This window comes from Euprymna scolopes, chromosome 14 (genome assembly GCF_053919585.1).
Source record: "Euprymna scolopes isolate OS-2025 chromosome 14, ASM5391958v1, whole genome shotgun sequence".
Lineage (NCBI taxonomy): Eukaryota > Metazoa > Mollusca > Cephalopoda > Sepiida > Sepiolidae > Euprymna > Euprymna scolopes.
This window is the reverse complement of record NC_136495.1, coordinates 142,938,370-142,959,055: the sequence shown is the minus strand read 5'-3', so window position 1 is coordinate 142,959,055 and position 20,686 is coordinate 142,938,370.

Sequence of the window (20,686 nt, the reverse complement as noted above, 5' to 3'; positions counted from 1 at the left end):
TATATTTGGCAACTGAAAAACAGCAATATTTCTTTCAACTTAAAATGGCAAATAATTGAGACTTGCAAATCATATAAACCAGGAGATAAATTTTGTGCACTATGTACAAAAGAGACCCTAAAAATTTAAAATATGAAGATATAAAAAGTACAACCAAACTATTAAATTCAAGACAGGAGCTTATGACATGTAATCATAAACGTTGGTTTAAATTTAATAAATATAAACCACCTTTAATCATTAAAAATTACTTATTAGTAAAAATAGATTACAATTATTATTATTATCATTTTTTTTATAAATTAAGTTAGACTAATTACCTCCCTTACACCCGTCAAATAAATAGTAAATAAAGTGAAGAAAACATGACAATTATCTCCCCTTAAAACATGTGATAATAATATTCTCTCTATATATAAACCGTAGCGTCTTTAAATCAAAAATACGCTAACAGAAACAATTTATTGCACGAGCGTCCCCCTTTTTAAAATTCATCATTCAATAAGATAAAAAGCTATAGCACACATCTAAATGACTACTTTAACCACAGTTCCTGATTTCAAAAAAAGAAAAATTAAAAGCTAAATATATCTATATATTTTTAAAGCAAATTTATTATGTAAATTCAAAAATATATATTTTTCTCTACTTATTTTTATCTCTAACCCATATTAATTTTCTTATAAATTTTAAATCCAGACCTTTTGTTTCAATTTTTCAGATTCATCTGACTTACTTTTAATGCTAGGTTTATTTATGGTGTCTTTTAAATTCAATAAAAACCCTCCAAAATTTGCTGATGAGGAGACCTTGCTTACCAAAAAACTATATATAATTATTCTACATAACTTGATGTATACCACAATAAAAAGCATTGTTTTCCGAAACGATCGTACAGATAATTGATTTTGTTGTTGTTCCTTCTTATCAAACGGATTTTTAATTTAATTAAAATTTGATTTTTAAATTTTAAATTATAAATCACATTACTTAATATTGAATTAGCTCTAGGACATTTAACTATCGAGCTTATTATATATCTAAATTAAAACGAGCACTTTCTATTTCCTGTATTTTAATTAAACTAGTAATTTCACTGTTACATTAAAATACACTCAGCTCTTTAGACTATTGTTCTAATCTCCTTTAAATTATATATATATATATATATATATATATATAAAGTGCGCTTGAAATCACTATTATGACACTATTATATGAAAACTTGTTAATAGTATACTTGTTTTATATTTTTTGTTAATATATATTTCTGATTCAAACTCTATCCTCATTATTATTTTTGACTGCGAAATATATAAAAAATTATGAAGTTTAAATTAGTAAAATATCTGTTTCTTATCAGAGAATTGCGTTGATATATGGCTTTATATCCATGATTTTTTCCAACATATTATCCGTAAAATAGATGAAATAAAGAAAACACTAACCATTAATAGTAAAAGAGCAAGGATTTTCAACCAATCAGTAAAGTTTGTTGACTGACTGGACATAGGAAGTTACCATGTCCGGCCAAATAGACGGGCAAACAGACTCATATTGTCCAGACACGTTGTCTCTTTAATTCGATATCAATTCAATTTAGTTCAACAATATGCACAAAATCACTTACTGCAATCGATACGTTAAGTAAAGAGTCGTGGTGAAATGGGCTAAAAAAATAAAGGCATTGATTCTAATTCTGAGATTTCATTTTTTTTAAATCGAGAATTGAAAAAATAAACTTTTTATTCATTATTCCAAAACTGAGTGATTATCATGTTTACTTAAAACCTAATCGAATTCATTTTTACTCATCCTTATTGAAGAAACTAATACTTCGTGGTGATGATATATATCGCGAATCACATATTGATTTCTTCCGTGGTTAATTCGTTTTTTAAGTGTCTAAGTTCAGACATTATAAAATATATGACTACACACAGACGAAAAGTACACACACACACACGCACACACACATATATATATATACATATATATATATATATATATATATATATATATATATATATATACACACATATATATATGCCAGAGACTTCTGCAAAATCTACAACAGTGAAGTAACTAATGGGCAATCGACAATTCCTCCATCATCCAACACTCATGAGGTTGTTTGCTCAGCAACTGAGAGGGCCAACCTGCTTGCCAGACGGTTTGCCTCCAACTCCACAGTGGACTCTGCTAACCATCCCCTCCCTGACTTTCCTTTGAAGACAGATGCCACACTAGACGATCTTAAATTCACCCCTGCTCAGATGCATGCTATCATAAGAATGTTTGACACTGCAAAAGCATGTGGACCTGATCTCCTCCTGGCTGTTCTATTAAGAATCTTTGCCGTCGAATTAGCTTCAGTTCTCTCTAAACTTTACAGACAATGCCTTCATGAAACTTGCTTTACTGCCTGCTGGACAACTGCTTCTGTAGTACCAGTTTTCAAGAATTCTGGCGAAAGAACTTACCTAGTAAATTATTGCCCCATTAGACTCCTCCCACTTTTCACCAAAATATTTGAGACCATAATTAACCAAGCTCTAATCAATCACATTACAGATGCTAAACTTCTGACCGAGCAACAATATGATTTTAGGCAAGCCAGTTCCACAGCACACATCCTAACTAACAACCTATATACGTCACTGGACAAAGCGAGGGAGGGCAGAGCGGTAGCTCTAGATATATCTAAGGCTTTTGACAGGGTATGGCATGAGGGCCTTCCCAAGAAAATCCGATCATGCGGCATCACTGGAAGAATAGATAACATAATAAGACCCTTCTTAGATAAGAGAAACACCCAGGTTGTCCTTGACGGTCATACATCTAAACAATATGATATAAATGCTGGAATACCTCAAGGGTCTATCATTGGACCTTTGTTATTCCTACTATTCATAAATGAACTCCTTAACAAAATTGTCTGTGAGATGAGTATATATGCTGATGAAACCACGCTCTTTAATAGACACGAAAGGAAAACAAATTAGCACATATCTGAAGAAATTGCAGAAACAATAGAGGAAGACCTCCGATCCGCAGTTGAACGGGGACAAAAATGGATGGTCACATTCAATGCTGATAAGACTAAACTTGTTTCCTTCAATAATCACAAGAAACCTTCCCTACCGCCAATAGCAATGGGCAATGGTTCTTTATCTTAAAGCACATCTTTTAAACTCCTCGGCCTAACGTTCACAGGGAAAATGAGTTGGAACAATTACATTGAGAACATTGTCAGGACCGCTGCGAAAAAGGGGGGTTCTCTCTACCGTTCTAGAAAGCTACTTACGCCTGAAAGTATGTAATAAGGCCACCATTCGACCATGTATCTAGTATTGTTGTCATATTTGAGCTGGTGAATCTGCCACTAGTCTCTCGCTCCTAGACAAGGTTCAAAAGGGAGTCGCCAATCTGATAGGTCCTGAACTGCCAGCTAAACTTCAGCCTATGTCACATCGACGAAATGTTGCATCCCTCTGCCTGTTCTACAAGTACTCTAACGATCAATGATCCGACGAACTGCAGACACTTGTACCCCCTCGATGTAAATACAGCCGACAAACCCGACAAGCAGCTAAATCCCACCTCTTCATAGTAGAGATCCCTAGATGCAAGACAGCCTTCTACTCCAGTAGTTTCTTCCTCAGAACAGCTAAACTTTGGAATTCCCTTCCGGGTCACTGCTTCCCCAACTGTACTGGCATGCAGATGTTCAAGTGCAACGTGAACTGATATCTAGCTGCCCAACTTCCTGCACAGTACCTCTGATAGTTATGACCCTGATTGTAGCCCTCTTCAATAAAGTGGCAATGCGGCTTGTTTGGGCGCAAAATGTTATATATATATATATATATATATATATATATATATATATATATATATATATATATATTAATATATCTATGACTATATATATGTACATATTAATATATATATACATATATATATATATATATATATACATATATATATATATATATATATATATATATATATATATATATATATATATATATAGATATTGATACATCTCTGTCTTTCTCTCTCTCACTATAGAAAACACATGCGTGTTTTATCGCATTACGTCAATGATTTCTATACGTTCAGTTTTGGATTAAGGTCGTCGAAATTTTCATCCCTATGCGGATTTGGATTTGCTGATACAAGCGAAATATTATAGATATCATGCAAATTCTGCTCTAAATGAACTTTGGGAACACTCACACAACGAATTTACCGTTTATTTATTTGTTTTATTTTTCATATTTGCTGGCATAGCTAAAGCGGGACGACTGCAAAATTATACATGGAAAATAAACTTCTGCGTAATACATTTACTAGCAATCTATAATATATTTAATAGCAATAATTATTATTATTTAAAAGGAACTGTGTGTGTGAGTTTCATTTGGATTCGGAAAAAGCTGAGGAAATGTTTAGAAAATATCACAAACATGTACTACATAAATCTGTTTGAGTTTTAAGTGGATTTGTATTAATCGAAACAACTTGATTAAAGACGAACAGGCGATTTTCACTAAAGTTTACGCTATATGCAGCGTAATCGCATAAGTGTTTTCGAGCAGCGTCATTACTACACCAGCAAAAAAGTCTTGTATATAAGATCAACAGTACGTTCTGTAAAATGACAGGGATGCGTTCGAAATGAATCCATCATAAAGCAAGGTTCAATCATGATATTTGTTTTATTTGAAACTTGATTTTACATAGAAACGCAAACGACACCTGTGATCGATGTCCAGATTTGAAATTAACTATTCTTAACTTTAAAGTTACCCAAACAGTATAAGATTGCAGGACTGAAATAGCAAACGTATGCATTCACAAAATGAAAATCGCTTCACTATAATGATACAACTTGTGAAATACTACTATAAATCATAGTGATAACGATATCAATAACAAACTGATTAACATAATACTAATATTATTATTATTATTTTATCATTATTATTATTATTATTATTATTATTATTAATAATAATAATAATAATAATAATAATAATTTAGTAATTTAATAAGTAATTAATTATTAAACAAACGTTTACACAAAAACTTAAATATCACATGAAGCTTAAAAGCCCTCAGGGATTAAAAGCAAAATATTCTCGCTAATCAACCAAAAACACGCGCTCGGCAATTAGTCAAAATAAATGGGCGCATAAGTAAGCTAGGATATGCTTTATCGTCTAGTCTACGTGGTACGGTGGAAACACACAGGCACATCTATTTCACGCAAAAACATGACGATTGAAACGCGATAAAATTATGTGTGGCTTAATAGTCATATATAATTTGAATAATGTATGTATATGTATATATATATATATATATATATATATATACATATATATATATATATTATTAGTATTATTTTTTTATTCAGATTAAAATTATTCAGTAATCAACTGGTAAGAAACCCTGTGATTATAAGATTTCCAAGACATTACTGGCCGTAATATTATATAAGTATAATCCCACCTTAATAAGAATTGCTCGATATATACAAGATAAGGCAAATAAATCAAATTTTAGTCACTGAAGGAATTTAAACATTTATGATTTGAGATGTTTGAGTTTCCGATCAAAAGATCTTTATTATTCTATGTAAACACAAACTACATTAGAAAATATTTTAACTCCTCATCCTATAGGATTTCGATGCCTACCATTTTTTCTACAAGGTGGCCACCACTTATCAAGGCCCGGAAGCAAGTCAGGGATAACGGTTATTGTAAGTGCAGTACGTTAGTGTGGAGATTTAATAAAGTGTCTACTTAAGGGGGCGGTTAATCAGGAATTCGTTTACGTTGGACTTGAAGGCATCCAGTTTGTAGTCAGGTGGGAAGCAGGCAGACGGAACAGCGTTCCACAGGCGTGCAGTTCTAAGAAAGAAGCTTTGTTCATGGAATCTACGTTTTGATTTAGGCATAGATAACGAGTGGGCACAGTTTTTGACAGTGGATTCAGCAGGACGGGTGTTTTTCGTAAAAGATTGGCGAGGGGGGGCCAGAGATTTTGGTTCAGACGAGCACTTGTCATGCAAATGACGATAAAACAAAGATAGGCTTGCAACGTCTCTTCTGTAGGAGAAATATTCAAGGGAAGAGAAAAGGGCATCCCCCACTAAGCCACGAAGTCTATTGTGTACTCTGTCAAGGCAGGATAGAATGTTTTAGCAACTCCTGTCCAGATATGGCAGCAGTATTCCATCCTTGGACGTAGTTGGTTTTTATATAGATAGAGAATTGCATCCGTAGTGAGATGTGTTCTGGAGCGGTAGAAGGATCCTACCATCTTTCCAGCGACCTTGGCAACAGACTTTATGTACGTGTTCCATTTCAGATCAGGAATAAAGGTCAAACTCGGAAGCTTGTCAAAACATGGGGATTCTCCTAGATTAGAGCCATCCATTTCAATTGATGCCAGATGGGGATCAGAGCGTTGCTCATGTAAAGATAGGAGTTTAGTTTTATATGCATTAAACGTAACCAGCCACGCCCCCTCCACCTTAAACACCGCTCGAGATCAGAGGAGAGAGAATCAGAGGGAGCTTGGTCATTTACAGCCTTTGATGTTTTGCCGCAGATGGTCGTTTCATCAACATAGATGTCAACAAATGATTTAAGTATGTGTTTAGGGAGATCATTGATGTAGATCAGGAAGAGAGTTGGGCCCAGGATGGACGCTTGAGGGACTCCAGCATTTATACTCTGGGCCTCTGCTTTTTGTCCATATCTTCAGAGGAGAAAATATTAGCAAATAGTTATAATGGTTTACACCTTATTTGCTAAATTTAGTGAGCCATGGAAAATCACAATAAAAAATTGATTGAGTAATTAAAAGTCATAGAGTAAGGGAAGTTAAAGAAAAGGATATAAAATTAACATTCAAATGGCATGGTAAAATCCGAAGTGAATGTCTTTGAAAGCAGTGTAATAAAATGATCCAAACTGTATTTCGGGTAATCCACATCACAATGTAATGATCAGAGTCAGGCATTTTCCTGAAGAAATCTTCTTTGTTATAGAATGGGCCCAGTGAAAAAGGTGTATTATATATGGATTCGGTCTTTTGTTATTATCTAACAATTTCTAGTTCCCACTTGAATTGTATTCTTCTATTATACCCTTAGTTCAATTCCAAAACTTAATCGCTATAACTTATTCCTCACTTGGTATTAAATATAATTTTACTTTTATCAAATGTTATTATATTTTATGATAATAATGTGAAGATTACCTTACTTTACATGATTTAATATAGCGTCTATTTTAATTAGTATTACTACTTCTAAGCATCTGCAATGGTAAAATAGCTTACATTTATGAATCTTATAATCAGTTAAACTAAAGTGGATTGAGAATATCATTCATTATGGTTATAAACAGATTAGGATATTTCTTTTATTTTGGTGGATTATGGTAGTATTTTTGGTTAGAGGGGAAAACGGAAGTGAATTGTAATAATAAAAATAAAAGAGTTTTATGAACATTACAATATTTTGTATTTTTCCCCCAGAATTACTGTTTTTTAAAAATATGCCGGGTCGGTAAACTCTCTTATAATCTGATAAGTAGATTAAAACAATCCTGATTTATATGCGTGCTAGATATGTTTCATAATATTTAAGCCGTTTCCCTCTTATCTTTAACGCCTGCTTTTACCACTATGTTTCCATTCTGTTACTATGTTATGTTTTAATACTGCATCTAATTTTACATTAGTCTTCATGGGAAATTTGTTCTGTTTTGTCTCATAGGACAAAAATTTTATTCACAATCTACCAATCGTAGAACATGTTTTAAAATTTATTATACTATTCTACTATTATTAATGAATGTGTTTCTTCTATGTAATATCTTACTGCAATTATACGCTATTTATCTTGTGTTTCCAAACGTAACAGCCTGAATCGGAATTGTAAAATTGTTGTAAAATAAAAATACAAAGAAGTTTGTGATTCATAAAGCGAAGAGGCATATATATCGGCGCACATATAATAACAGTGGTTCGACTCTGAGAGGCAATCATGCTGGACTTATAACTACTGTCCTAAACTTTATCTTTGGTTTCCAATATTGAAGTGAGATACATTTATGTGTGCTTACATTTCATGTTCTGCAGAAGTATATTATAACACCATGTGTAAATTCTTTTTATGACTTCCTTGCAAGCTGATCATAACTATATACATTACATTCATATATATATATATATATATATATATATACATATATATATTATATTATATTATATTATATTATTATAATTGATATTATCTAAAATAATAGAACATACATCCTTACAAAATGCCCGTATATGTGGACAAGTGTGTCTGTTTTATTATTTTAAAATCTTTTGGTGAATTGGGGGGGATTACTATTTAATATATCGTAAGAACTGTGCTATTTTTGTGCATGTTTTATGCATTGATAGTTCTGCGAAAAACGTAGTTTAAAGAGGTCAAGTTCTAGTTTTTCCCAGGCACAGCTTTGGTAAAGAATATCTTTTTGAAATATATAGGTGCACCTAAACAATCGGCACATTTAGTCTGCATTAAACTATTTCTCCGGGTTACTGGACACTAATCTATCAGCTTATAAAACACTTTTAAAGATCAATATTTAAAGATGTCGATTGTGGTTAAGTTTTACATATTACGTTCTACTAAATTAATCATCGATTTTCTAGATCAGATTTTATCTTGCCTTCTTTAACGCCCATTCCATTATTATTATTTAGATTTTTTTTTTTGCGATTGTTAACTTAGAGAAGATTTCGGATTGCTCCCATCCTTCATTAGTTTTTATTTAGTCATACTGTTAGCCCCTAAATGGTAAAATTAAAAATGTTTAAAATAGAAAAGTTATTATGAGATTAAATTATCTTTTATTGCCTCGAGAAACATTTCTTTACATGATGAGTGAAGAAAATCGACGAAGAATTCAGGAAGCCTCAAGAGCATTACTGCCATCACTAATAATTAGGGTGGCTCTACTAAAAGCACTTACTAAGTTTCTACCTCCCCACGTCTTGAAGAGAAAATATTTTTTAAGTAAGGTTTGAAAAAAAAATGGGCGTTACTAAAAGCATTAAATATGGTTATAATTATGCTTATAGTTATATATTGTATAGTTATGTTTAAATCATTTTTTTTTAATTCAACAGAGTAAAATTACATTTATTTGAAATGAAAAACAAGTTAAAGTTAGTTATAACAAAATATTGTGTATCACTTTTATGTTTGAATTGAAATAGTGGGTTTTAATCTCTTACTTAATAAAGGGCGACCTAAATTAGATGATAGGAACATTTTTTAAACCGGAAGTCACGTGTCGGATGGACGGTTTAAACGCACCATCAAGCAACACGATTGGGGTTTTATAATATAAACAGACAGACAGATACCTTTTATATACTTTGAATAGCAGAAGTGGTTTTTAATATCATACTTAAGATAGTATAGCCGACGAAAGTTCTGAAACCGAAATTCAACAAAGAATGAGAGGTTTAAATACCCAAGCAGGCAAAACGATATAAATTGTTTAACCGGAGGTCACAAACCGGATAAACGAGTTTAACGCCCAAGCAAGCAACCAAGCTGATCTGGGTTTTACAATCATATAGATTATTATTTTGAAATATATTCTATGCGGATTGAAAGCTAATATTACAAAGATTCGTCGGAATATGCTAATAATTTTTAATATCTAGCCTTTTACAATGCTCATTGTCGATATTTGTATGAGCTATGAGCGATAACGAGAACATAGGTATGTATTATGGAGTACTTCCACAATGCCATGCTTTTCAGAATGAGAGTATTCCTATTTACGTGGATTAACTAAACAATACGTTTCTAAATTCGGTACATTATCCCGAGTGTAACATAACATAAACATTCCCGAGTTTGACCCTATGTAACTGAGAATTCAGGAGTTACATCGGTATTGTGAGATTCCTGTATAAAATTCAAATAACATTTATTATAAAAAATGTTTAATAGAAAAAATTCAAAGAACGAGGATAAAAGCGAATAGAAATATGAATGAAATTTATAGTAATTAATAGTAGGCAATTAAATAAATAAAGGAGATTAGCAAAAAAAATACATGCAAGTTGAAACGAATTAACAAGATAAACTAGAGGTAGAGTGAGAGGATGAAAATTTACAAAAGTAAAAGGTAAGTATATAAAAATTAAAAACCGAAGATGAAAAAATAAATAAGAAAAATTTAAAATGGAATTCAAGTCTAAACACTTACAATAATGAAAATCTGCTATAGGATAAGAGGAATAAGAAGTCTTTATTTGATAACAATTTACACATATCCAAATTCTTATGTTCTGATATTAAAACTCACTTCAAAACTAGAGAAAATGTCGTACGCAAAAAGAAAAAAAAATTACAACAAATAATATGACGATAAAAAGAATTTCTATTTCATGACTCTCAAGGAATGCACTTAATGGCTCGACTGATTTAAAAAATCTGAAAAAAAATAAAGATAAAAACATAATTATGAAGAAAAAAGATGTGATGACACGGGTGAGTCAATGAACTTGGGTTCTTCTTTTAAGGATTAGAAATCTCGTAATCATTTTGCCCTTTTATTTTTTACGACAGGAATTTTCTATTATATTTGAACAATATGAATTTTCGCCGATGTATTAATGGTAACAGATTTTTTTTTCTTTTGTTCATGATATTTTTTTAATGTTTGGTTACGTATTCTATGCGTCCAATAAAAGAAGTTTAAAGTAAATTGCATAAAGGTGAAATACACAAAAATTGAAATTTAAAGAGTAATATAAAAGAAACCGCACGGAAAAAGGTAAAAAAAAAAACAAGTACATAAACACATATACACGTATACATACCAATATATATATATATATATATATATATATATATATATATATATATATATATATTTATATATATATAAATATATATATGTAAGTAGATATATACATATATGTGTAAGTATATATATCTATAAATATATATATATATATATATATATATAATAAAAATACAATTTCAGGAGAAAGAATACTATTTGGTTAGATCCTCTATTTAGCGCAAATGTCAAAACAAATATACCTAAGGAATTCTTAAACATTGTACAAAACTCTTTCAAATACAAACACAGATATGGTCCTATTTTCAGTAAAAAACTCAATCAGGATTTCTTATTTCTTATTCAACAATGCCTAATTTAGCAGAAAGAATCTTAACATCTAATAGCAAAAAAATTAAATCACCCTAAAAAAACCCATTCCCCAACTAAACCCAAAACGAACAGTAATTGTAATACAAGCATATTTGCCCACTCAATAATGATTGCATCAATAAAGATGTTATATATTCATGCACAATTACTGAGCTCCCACGCACTCCTCCCATAACAGACACTAATATTTTGTTTTCAAGTTATCCTTCTTCCCATCTCCATCTGATATATTTACTAATCCAATATACCACTCGAGCAGCTACTCTATCTAAAATCATACAACTAGCAATAATAATAATAATAATAATAATAATAATAATAATAATAATAATAATAATAATGAGAATAATAATAGTTCTCCTAACAGCCATCCTAACACTAACAGCGCTCATTATACCATCCAACATATTCCTCGTACAATCATTGTCCCACACTTTGTTGAACACTATGAACAAAATTCAAACTATTTAACTAATACAAATCAGCAAATTAATATTAATATGAGACCTCGAGCTTTTAATAAAGTACATACATATATCGGCGCTACTTCAACATTAATTAAGAAAAGAATATCAAACCACATTTCTTCTTTTAACAACCATGATTATAATAATAACCAAGGATCTTTTCTAATCGCATTAATTAAACAATAACTCTAATAATATTCCCTTTTCAATCACATGGACTATCACGAAAAGAGTTATATCTTATACTCCAGGCTCTAAGTCATGTCACCTCTGCACAACCGAAGCTATAACTATAATTACTTCCTCTCAAAATAACAATATAATAAATTCTAAAAACGAACTGATCTATTTCTGTAAACATGAGCCCAAATTTAATTATGACAATTTTGAAATTACATAGTTATTACATTAACCTTTAGGATATATATAATTTTTGTATTACATTATCGTTTTTTCTACATACTTTCTTAATGATTTATAACTTAATAATCTTTTATTGTAATTCTTTATTTCTTCTTTGCTGGGCCGATTTTGTATCTGCAATTTCCGTTTTAGTCCTTAAATATTCCAATCTAATATATCACTCATCCTGCACATTCATATCCTGTATGTATATATACTTATATTTACCTATATGAATTTACTTACGTACTGATCCAGAATTTGATGATACCCGCCATCCTCTCCCGTTGATTTAAAAAAAAAATGTTTTTATTTTATATTTTATTTTTTATTTATTTTTTTATTTATTAATTCCTTTTAGTGTCTTTTAATAAATCTTGCTGATATTTTCTTAAGTAATAACCTGCACATTTCAGCTGACCTCTTTTTTGCCATATATTTCGCGCATTTAAATGTAATTTAGTCTGGGTCATTTTGACATTTGTTTTTCTATTTTTTATTCTATTATATCACCATTTAATATTTTCTTTTCTTTTTTTTTCTCTTCTTCTCCATTGATTTTAATTAATTTCACTTTGTCTCGGCAGCAGTATTAAACGCATATCTTATTTTTCTTTTATTTTTATAATTGGGATTTTTCCCTTTTTCCTTGTACATATTTGTGAATTATTCCACGGATATCGGCCTTCTGGATTATTTTAGACCATGTTCCAATTACGCGATTTACTTGGATCTTATTTGTGCGAATGGAAATGTAATTAACTTTCTTGGATTTGCATTTTTGGATTTTACCGTCATTGTATACTTTACATTCACCAGGCTATCCATTAACGTGAAATGAAATTTTTCCTCACCATATTTGTTTCACTTTTTTTTATAAAGTGAGATCTTTGACTTTCTATCAAATACTTTTGTATGCTAAATCCGATCCCACATTTTGCTAATTCCTTACCTCTGATGAGAAGTAAAGTATTTCTTCGAAACTTCGCGGATTAAGGACTATCAATGTATTAAGTGTTTCATTTTCAGATTGAATATGTCTTTAACTCTTTTTCAACGTGCTGTTTAACATGTTTTATCAACTATTTGATCTTATATATATATATATATATATATATATGTGTGTGTGTGTGTGTGTGTGTGTGTGTGCGTGTATGTATGGTGTGTGCATATATAATAATTTAGTAATTTAAACTTTATGACTTGAAACGGTTGAATTTCAAATCCAGAATTTTTATTACATGAAAAACAGAGAAAAAATTATTCATATATATATATATATATATATATATATATATATATATATATATATATATATATAAACACTTACAAAAGTGAGAATGTATTTTAGGAAACTTCTCAACCTACAAACTCAACAGTTTTTTTATTTATACAAATTAAGTTTTGTATATAAGGTATTCAAACATGTGACAAACAGCTTAATCGAATTGCATCCGTAAGGAATCGCTGCTAAGCTGTCAAAAGTTAAGAAGTAATGTGACACACACACACACACACACAAATATATATATATACATATATGTACACACACAAACAGGCAAACACACACACGCACACACACATATATATACATATATATATATATATATATATATATATATATATATATATATATATATATATATATATATTCAGGTTCCTTCAGTTTGGACAGATTATGGGTACCCACGAAAGGGGCGACTGCGCGTTTAGTTTTTGTGGCAGGAGATACGCTCCATCGACCCACGACGTGTTCATTCAAAAAGACACCCACAGAATTTCATTACGCATATATATTGTGTTTTAAATATGTATTTATTTATATAAACATTGATGCGTTTATTAAATTTTAATTCATAATTATTATTTACTTATTACTTTTCTTTCTTCCATGAATCTTTTTATTTAAGTTTTGATATATGAAGGTTGCCTCTTCATCTAAAAATATCCCTAAGGGTTATCCAAAAAATATTAAAATTAACACAGGGTCACCTTTAGTCCCTACACTATAATCTTTTAGTGTATTTTAGGAACTTAATTTATATTTGTAAAACTATATACTCCTTTAAAAACCTTTTTTTTTTGTAATTAATCTGAATCCATAAGAACATAAACCTTGCTTCGCGCCAGTCATAGCATAGCATATTTTCGCTCCTCTACAACAAAATGGTCTTGAACACCTAATATTTTTAAATGTTTCCTATCTGATGACATTAATTATGATCGAAACGATTTGCATATCGTAGGAAGTTATGACGGTATTTACATAAATAATAATAACAACTATTATTTGCTTTTTTGGTTTTGGCACTATCAAGGAACCTTGAAGAAATTCAATTAATCTTTATTTTCATCTTTCTACTTGCTATATATACACACATATATATGTATATATATATATATGTCTATGTATGTCTATATATATATATATATATATATATATATATATATATATATATATATATATATATATATATATAGCTGAACGTCTGTGTGTGCGCCTGGTCACGAATAGGCTCCTATATGGTTGACTATTATAGAAAACTGATCACATATAATGATAGAGGATGTATCGGGACACAGATATGTGTATGTTTGATCTGGCATAATTATGAGTCATTAAAATATTTGGGTCTGCGTACGGGCCTGCCCCACAAAGTAAGGGAATAAAAAATTGTAAAATTAAAAAAAACATATTTACAAGTGTTTTTGATATAGATGTATATACTATTACTTTGATACGTATGTTTTAACTTAAATAGGGATGGTATAAAAACATCATGGAGATTTGTACATACTTTTATGAAGACTTTTCATATCAATCTGCGTAAGTATACTTTGATAATAATGTACCAGTTTGAAGAAATATGGTATAATAAAATTATGGGGTGTTCGTTCGCGCCTGACCTCCATAGATGCAAATAAGCCACAAAGTTTAACAAGTTTTTTTTTAACATAAATCCACAAAATATTGTGATAAGTGTTTCAGTATGAACAGGTTTGGTATAATATTTATAAATAAATATATATATTTTTTACGACTGGCATATAATACGTTTAAACCCATGTTGTTAATCATGACCACTATTAGAGTAATTGTTACTATTCACCATTTCGACGAACGTGAGGGATTTTTTTTACGTTTCTGTACAAATTGTACTGCTGAGCTAAATATTTTAAGCAAAAATGTTCCTATATTTCACTTACATCAGTGGACCATCATGTGCATACATAGGTAATATCATGAAGTTCAATAAAAATATGACACGATATATGATATGAGTTTGACAGGTAAATTATTTTTTCTCCCTCATTTTTTTTAATGATTCCGAATGCAATCCAACTGTTATTACCGGAAAAAAGAATCCTGAGTTTGCCCATTCTTAACTGAACACCCGTGCCTAAGCCTAAACGTTGAATCCATGATCAAACCTTCTTTCTTAGAACTGCACGCCTGTGGAATTGTCTTCCGTTTTCCAGCTGTCCATCTGTCTATAATATCGTTCTGCCCAAGTCCAATGAGAACAAGCTCTGATGAGCCGTTACACTTGGGTTTACAAATTTTCCGAATTTCCATTACTATCGATTACTATATTGTCCTTTTGACTACTGTACACTCTTTAAACTTTTTCTCGAGTGCTCTCTCGGCCTTGATAAGTGGGAAGCCTATGTAAAAAAGCAAAAAAAAAAAAAGCTCGTACAATAAGAATTCCTTAAAAACCAGAAATTCTTGACTTATTTTACGAATTACATAACGTCGTAATCTTTCAATAAAAACGTATTAAACGAATCTACTCATCCTAAAGTGTTTTAATTGGATTGTAATTCATACAGGGTCTTTTATTTAATGACATTTTTTTGTACGTTTTTTGTTTTTGGTTTTCTTCGTTTAATGGTGAGACTATTTCGCTGTTCTTTCTGTGTCTTCCATTTCTAATTCTTTTTAAAATGTGCCTATTATAGATATGCATCGCATTTTCCTTAATAATCCATCAGATTAGAGAAACGTTTTTAATATCTCTGTGCCACTAAAATTGACTTCCTTTTTACATTAGTGTATTTTCGTTACCAATCGTACGTTTACGATGCGAAATTTCGCAGTCCATTCATTAATACGTTAAAGATATTTTCACATAATGTTTTATAATTTTTATAATGATAAATAAAACGCTGTTCACTGTTTCAGGGTTCAGTTTAAATGCTATTTCACTTGAACTTTTTCACTTAAGTTAGCATCACTTTTTGTTTTCCTTCCGTTAAATTTAGATTAAGGAAGACATTCAGTAATAGATCACAATTTTCTCTTAAATATCTCATGTCATCAATCTAATAATTTAGTTTTCCGTTTTAACTCGCAATATTATCGTCATTGCAGTGATGTTTACATCTATAATACCTTCTGAGTTAATAAAGAGTTCGGTATAAAAGACAGAAATTAAGATACTAAAAAAATCTCGATGATAATATATCACTTTATTTATAAAATCACAAAGTATTTAATATGTAAATTTATAAAATAAAGGCAGTTGTATGTGTGTACAATTGAATGTTGCAATGGCCTGTTAAATGTACACAGCACGAATCGTAGAAGAACATTTGGTATTGTTTTGGGTATTGAGTCCCCAGATGTCTAAAATTAATGTTTAGAATGAAAATAAAAAAAGTAAAAATAAAAATTGACGGTTAACTCGGCCAGTCAGTTAAGGCAGACAATGTTTTGTTTAGTTTTTATGTACGTATGCCATAATTTTGAAAGAAGCATTCTACACATGTATTAATAAAAGAAAAAAAAACAGTTGAGTGGTTATTGAAAAAGAGCCGTTATTAATATGATTATCTTTAAATTATATTGGGGATGAGGATGGAAACAAACACAAGAAAGTTTAATTTAGACTTGTTTTGGAGCCTCCCCAAATTTTAGTTGGGTGGTTTAAGTAGTAGTAATTTATATTACTACTTGGTTACTAGTATAATTTTGTCAATACAGGTGCTTTTTTAGCCGATAGCTATGAAAATGTTGCCTAATCTTTATCGCACTTTTTTATTGATCGGCAGTGTTTGATGCGTCTATTGTTAGTGGCTAGCCTTATAACTACGCCTAAGCTTCTAATCTGACAACGTCTGGTGACTGTTTATTGAAGCAAGGGTTACCTACTAGTCTCACCTCAGATTCTGACCTGACAATGTCTGATATACCAACGGTTATGTTAGGTGTCCATAACCCATGACGGCATCCCCTCTTTAATCAGTATTGCTTGATTAGTCCAATCTCTTACTGCGACTTCCTATTTAATAGAAGGTGCTTTATTTTTCAATAATGAAGAAGAAATTGCATAATAACTTACTACATCTTATGTTGTACTTGGAAATGTTCTAAAGACCTCGTGCATTTTTCGTATGTGTTTTATTATTTGGAATTACTAGTACTATTTTGTATTCAAAAGTTCTTAATATTCTGAATAGGACAGAAATATTATAAGACAGGGTTATCGGAGAAAACACTCGTTTATCCAACTTTGACGTTGGTTGGGTGTTATACAGTATCATATTGCCATACTGATATATCTTACTGAACAGAACGTTCTCAACAATGTTTTTTTTGGTATGGCGATATATAGCGTTACCCGAGAAAAACAGTATTGCCAAGTTTTATGCAATGGAATCTACTTGGCGTCACCTCCGATCATGAACCTAATAATACAGTAAAATAGCAAGGTGGTATATATAAATCATAGAGCGCTCAATATCCTAGATAGAGCACGTGAGATTAAACGCGGCATTTCATAGATACAGAAAACGTCTATTTTTTTTAAAATTTAAGTTGTATACTAGGCTGTCATAAGAGTAATAACCCGAAATCATATCTAGTAAGAAGCATATGTTTTCGAATCAAAAGTGCTCAGTATTGTGGATAGAGCAGGATATTTAAAGGTCGCATTTTCCGTCCAAAAAACAACATCATTTTATAATGTTACAGTATTTTATAAAAGAACTAGGTGGGTTACCCAGCGTTGCCCGGGTGTATGTAGGTGTGAGTGTATGGGAGGGGTAAGTAATAACCCTGTTAAAAAAAACGAAAAAACCAAAACAAAAGAAGAATCAGAAGGTCAAAATTGTCATTTAAGATAAAACGTTGTGTGTGTTGGCGTGGAGGTGGGGGTAAGGAAAAGCCCCGGTGTTTAGAGGTGTAAAAGAAAAAAAAAACAGTTTTGGTCGGAAGGTGGACTTTAACCCGAAACCTCGAGGGTAAGGCGAAAAAAAAAAGAAGCTCTACGCGTTATGCATACGCCAAAGAGGCAAGTAGTGGCAAAATTAAATGTTTAAAAAACCAGCACGTTAAACTAACATGAACGTTTTCTAGGTCGAACATGACGTCATGGTCGCAGTAGAAAAGACAAAATAAAGGAAAGATTTTTTGCTACCCCCTCCCTGTACAAAACTGATGATTTTCAAGTGAAGGAATTACTATTGTTGGCCAATTTTTCGATATTTGTCGGGCGAAAGGTGGTACTTAAAAATGATACCTATCTGGCGCAAATCCGTGGCCCCTGTCGAAAGATTTTGCGAGACATACAAACACACACACACACACAAACATTTCCGCTTTTATATATATAGACTAGCGAGGGGTACCCGGCGTTCTCGCGTGTTTGGAGGTGTGTGTGGTTTGGGATAAATCAAAACTCTGGGAGGGAGTTAAATTAAATAAAAATTTTGGTAGGTGAATATGAGGATCGAACCCGAACCCTGGCGGCGAAGTAGGAAAGTAAAGTGTGAAAAAAAAATGTGACACTTTACCTACTGACCAACCGCGAGATACTAACGGAAACACGTTTGAATTTATTTAATTACTTAGATTTGGCAGGTGCACGTTTTAATGACTTAATGAGGTCAACTTTGACTGCGGCATAGTATTTCATTTCCTTTTTTTTAATTTTTGTTTTCCCAATATGTTGGTGGGGGGCAGCACCCCTTGTCCAAATTGAATAGCAATTGTTTGATATAAGGAAAATATGTCCACATTGATAAAAGCTGATTGCTTTCGGACATTTTCGTTGATCGCCACCGGAAAAATACCGCCAGAATTAGTGTCGCTTTTATTACAGGAAAAAGCCTAATCCACACGCGGCCAGCGAGAAATGTTGAATATTTATCGTCCCGAAGTCGAGCAAATTAAATGGACATGCGAGCTCCGTTGTTAACTCGGAGATATTACGATTTATGTGTGATATAAAAAGTTTTCAGAAGTTGGGAACCGCCCAACCGCTTCTCTGAAAAAAAGTATTTCTTAGACATACACAAAACGAGAACATACATACACAAATGTTCGCTTATATATATATATATATATATATATATATATATATATATATATATATATATATATATATATATATATATATATATATATATATAAGATAACTACATGCCTGGAGTAAATAATAGTAATAATACAGTGCCATGCCTAGAAAATGTTATATAATTACACGTGTGTCCATTATCCTTGATAGTGCAGATGTATTTAAACGCAGCATGCCCTAGAGGAAAATATTTATAAGTCGTTTGTCCCTACGTATTTAACATACGCAGTATTCACGTTTCCACAACAGTTAATACTACACTCACGGCAGCTAAGTGAAAGAGGCTACTCAGTATAAAGAGCTCAATACCCTGGATAGAAAAAGTGTAATAGTTTTATAGTCGCGTAGCCCGAAAAAAAAAAGCATTCAGTGTGTTTGGTTACACTATTTTATGCAAGAACATTTACTTAATGTAAACCGATATTTATAATAGTAATAAGACTAGTGTACCTTATAAATGGTACATAGTAATACGAAAGTAAGCACTATCCTTGATTGATCAAGTGTGTTGAAACATATGGGTGCCAGGAAAAATACTTTTTTTATCTTTTTTTTTATTGTATTTAAATACAATGAACTGGGTTTCCTCTGAGTTGAAATAGGAATAATACAGTATCATATAGTAAATTGTTGATGTTAATAAATCCCAATACCTAAATATGCCCGACCGAGTACATATTAAAATGTCGCGCTTGATTGGAAAAAAACATCACTATGTTTTGTTTGTTGTTGTTATTATTATTATTATTATTATTATTATTATTATTATTATTATTATTATTATTATTATTATTATTATTGTTATTATTATTATTATTATTGTTATTATTATTGTTATTATTATTATTATAATAATAATAATACTAATAATAATAATAATAATAATAATAATAATAATAATAATAATAATAATAATAATAATAATATACAAGGTTTTATCGATGTTGGTTATGATTCATAATAGTAATAATACAGCATAAATAATTAAAATGGCTCAATCTCCTAGATAGAATCCGTATAATATAGAACGTGTTTACTGAGATTATAAATAACCTTAACCGTCTTTATCGTCTTGTATATGGGTTAAGGGGCATAGTTTTGTATGAGGACCACATAATTAATGATAAAGTAGGACGTATGGTAAATAGTCAACTGAAACTACTTGATAATATAAATA